Genomic DNA, 3,740 nt, shown 5'->3' on the forward strand with positions numbered 1-3,740 from the left:
CCCGTGTGCACTCCGCCCAATGGCCCCTACTACTTCTCCCCCTCGTGAGGATCCCTCCTCCGAGGTACCGTCGATTAGGCAACGACAGTTGGCGCCCACCGTGGGGCCTGCGGCGTCTGGAGGCCGGAACCGGGAGGGTTCCGCCATGGGAAGCTACGACGACACCATCGCAGTGGGGCGTGTTCTTTACGCCGGAAATCTGCCAATCGTCCCTCCGGATGAGTGTTGGATTCCGGCTAAAACCGACCCCGTCAAGCTCTCCATCGTCCCGAGTTGGCGGCATACACATCTTCATCGGGAAACCGTCGATTCCGACGGAAACCCACCGGTAAGTAGCGCCGACGCGACCGCCGCTGAGCAGGACGCGGTCGCGAAGATCCGATCCGAGACGCAGGAACTTCCTAGCGAAGATTCCGCCTTAGATCCGAAAAAATCAAAACCCACCCAATCCGCCCCCGAGCGAGGAAATAACGGTGGAAGACCAATGCAGATCCACCTGGGTCTCCCAGGTGTTAGAGAAGCAAAGGTGTCACTTCGTGCACTTCTTAGCCCATACCGCCGGAACCGCCCCTCAAGAAGCCGGAGCTGGTCCCGAGCAGGTCGTGGCCCCGGAAAACAACGCTGCTCCGGATCAGCAAGAGGCTGTCGGAGAAAGCGGAACTCCGAGCGAAGAGTCGATTTTGGGAAATCTCGGTCCAATTTCCGGAGACACCCAATCCATGGACACCGAAGAGTTCGATCGCAAGGTGAAGGAATATGGATACGGTGAACAGCTCGAAGTTGATTCCGCCCGACCAAAGCGGTACTTGCAACCGTAGCGGCGCCGGGAGAAAACGGATCGAAGAGGCGAGCACCCAATCCGACCCCCGACCATCCAACCACGGATCTCCAATGTCGCGGGAGCGACCCCGTAGGGATTCTTCCTCGGAAAGCCTCCTGTCGCCTGAAGAGATGGTCGCACAAGCAGGCATGGATGCGGTTTATCGCTCGGATATTCTTAACAAACCTATCACTCCCGAAGACGTAGAAGCTTTAGAAGCTAAGAGAGTGGAGCTGCTGGCAACAGCCAAGAAATTTAAGGACACCGCAGCCACCATGCTGGAGGAAAGAAAGCACGCCGCAGTTTTTGTGGAAGACTTCATCCAGCGTGAGCAGGAGGTGGACGAAGGACTGGCGAAAGTCAAGGAACTCCGAAAGCATTGGGAGGACAAGATCGTTGAAGCTGATCGAGAGGTAGAAAAGGTCCGGCGTGAGTTGATAGCTCCCCGCAGGATCACCTTCGCAACTCCGACGGAGCAGCAGCCGTTCGCAACCCCAAAGGACAACATGACGAAAGCTGCAGAGATCTTGAAGAAAAGTAACGAGGAGATTGACATCGACTACGTTCGCACGCTCGTCGCTTCAGCGGTCAAACAGCAGAGCAAGGCAGACACTTCGCGCAAGTTAGAATCTAACCCGGAGCATTGCGTCTCCACTGCGCAGAAGGACGCCCACGACAATCGCCATCGAGATGACGAATCGCGAACCGGATCCTCGGAACGCAGAAGGAAAGCCAGGGAACACCCAAATCCGATCCCCGTACCATCAAAGACGCCACCGTCAGATCCGAGAAAGGGAAAGGATGCAATGTACTACGGACGAGACAAGTACCGCAACCCCCCTCCTCCGCCTAATGGTTACCCGCGTCCCCCTCGCCGCCGTAGTCCAGCCGGAAACACCAGGCCTCAAGGGCATGGTGGGATTGTTATCCGCGACAACGTGCTGCCCTCAAGAAACAGAAACAGGGAGCGCACGCCGGAACCTCGCCGGAATCAGAACAACGATCGTGAGCCCGAGCCTAGGAGGAGCCGGAATGAGGAACGCGACCCGGAGCCCCGCCGGAGCCGGAACGACCACGGCAGCCAGCGCCACGGCGAAGGCAGCCACAGAAGCCGGAGCCAGCACCGGGAGGGCCGGGGAGAATCTGAAGGCGGAAGCAAGAGGTCGGATCGGCCCCCTCGCAGATCTCCCTCACCACCACCTAGCGGTGGCGGCGGAGGTGGAGGCGGAGGCGGTGGCCGAAGATCTCGCTCTCGCTCACAATCCCCCCGCCACGGCTCGCGCGACGCGCGGGAACGCCTCAACGAATACAGAACCGACTACATCGGAATGAAGTGCTTTGGCAGGATGATTCGAGAGGAACCAAAGCCAAGGATGAACCTCAAGTTACCCGGAAACCTGAAGCATTATGATGGCACCGAAAGGCCGGATACCTGGATTGACGATTACTATAATGCAGTAACCTTCGCCGGAGGAACCCCTAATATCGCTTGCCGCATGCTCCAGTTGTACCTTGTAGGTCCAGCCCGGATCTGGCTCAGCGACCTCGAGAAGAACTCCATCTTTTGTTGGTTTGACCTGAAGACCGCTTTCGAGAAACACTTCAGGGGCACCTACAAAAGACCTGCCACGACAAGCGACTTACAAGCTTGTATCCAGAAGAAGGGAGAATCCTCAAGAAACTTCCTCACATGATGGTTGGCATGCAGGAACGAGTGCGAAAACGTCGACCACACCACTGCCATGTACGCCTTCATTGGTGGACTGCAGAGAGGAGGATTGCTGAGGCATAAGCTCACTTGTTTGGCTAACGCCAATAAACTGACTTTGGATGAGATGATCTCCATTGCCAGTGACCACACTGCCGCCGATGATGACGCAGGCGGTGATATCGCAGCTACAGCAATCCCCCTACACCAACAAAAGAAGAACCGTGATAACGGCAACAACAGCGGCCATAAACGCAAAAACCCTGATGACCAGAAGAGTGGCGGATCCGACATGGTCGCCATGGCGTTCCAACGCGGAGGTTCGGGAGGCGGAAGAGGACGCGGCCGTGGAGGCGGAGCCGGCAGGGGTCGGCGGCATGGCACCGAGGTCACGGCTGGCGGATCCCGCGCCCCGCAAACCTACGAAGAGTATAGAGACATGCCCTGCCCGGCCCACTTGGATCCGGTTACGGGAAGTCCACTCACACCAACCGCAACCGCAAGTGGGTCAACGATTTAAAGAACGACCCGGAGGCGGGATACAAGCGAGCCGGAAGCACCGCCCACGCGGCAAAGGAGGCAAGGGCAAGAACAAGGACAAGGAGGAGGACAGTTCCGAGGCGATGGACGAGGATGATAACTCGCCGGATCCCAAAGCCGGATCCGCGAGTAAATCCAACCCCTTCGAGAAAAAGAGCGTGGGGGCTTACCACACCTTCCTCGGAACCCCAACGATCCGCGCTACAAAGTCAGCTACCCGGATCCCGAACGCCACGGTTTCGGGCTGTGCCGCGATACGTCAGGTGGTCGGAAGTTCCGTGCACATTTGACGAGGAGGATCATCCCGCCATTGTGCCAAAAGAATACTACGCCTTGGTTGTAAGTCCCCGCATAGACGGGTATGACTTCTCCAAGTGCCTGATGGATGGTGGAGCCAGCTTAAACATCATGTACCTGGAGACTCTAGAGCGGATGAACCTCACCAAGGAACAGCTCAAACACAGCAACACTGAGTTTCACGGCGTGGTTCCGGGTAAGAAGGCGAACTCCCTCGGCAGCATCACGCTTCCCGTGGCTTTCGGCGATGTTCACAATTTCCGCGAAGAAAAGATCACGTTCGAAGTTGTGCCCTTCAAGAGCTCCTACCATGTCATCTTCGGCAGGCCCACCTACCACAAGTTCCATGCAAGAGCGTGCTATATCTACAACAAG

Source organism: Lolium rigidum, chromosome 7 (genome assembly GCF_022539505.1).
Source record: "Lolium rigidum isolate FL_2022 chromosome 7, APGP_CSIRO_Lrig_0.1, whole genome shotgun sequence".
Lineage (NCBI taxonomy): Eukaryota > Viridiplantae > Streptophyta > Magnoliopsida > Poales > Poaceae > Lolium > Lolium rigidum.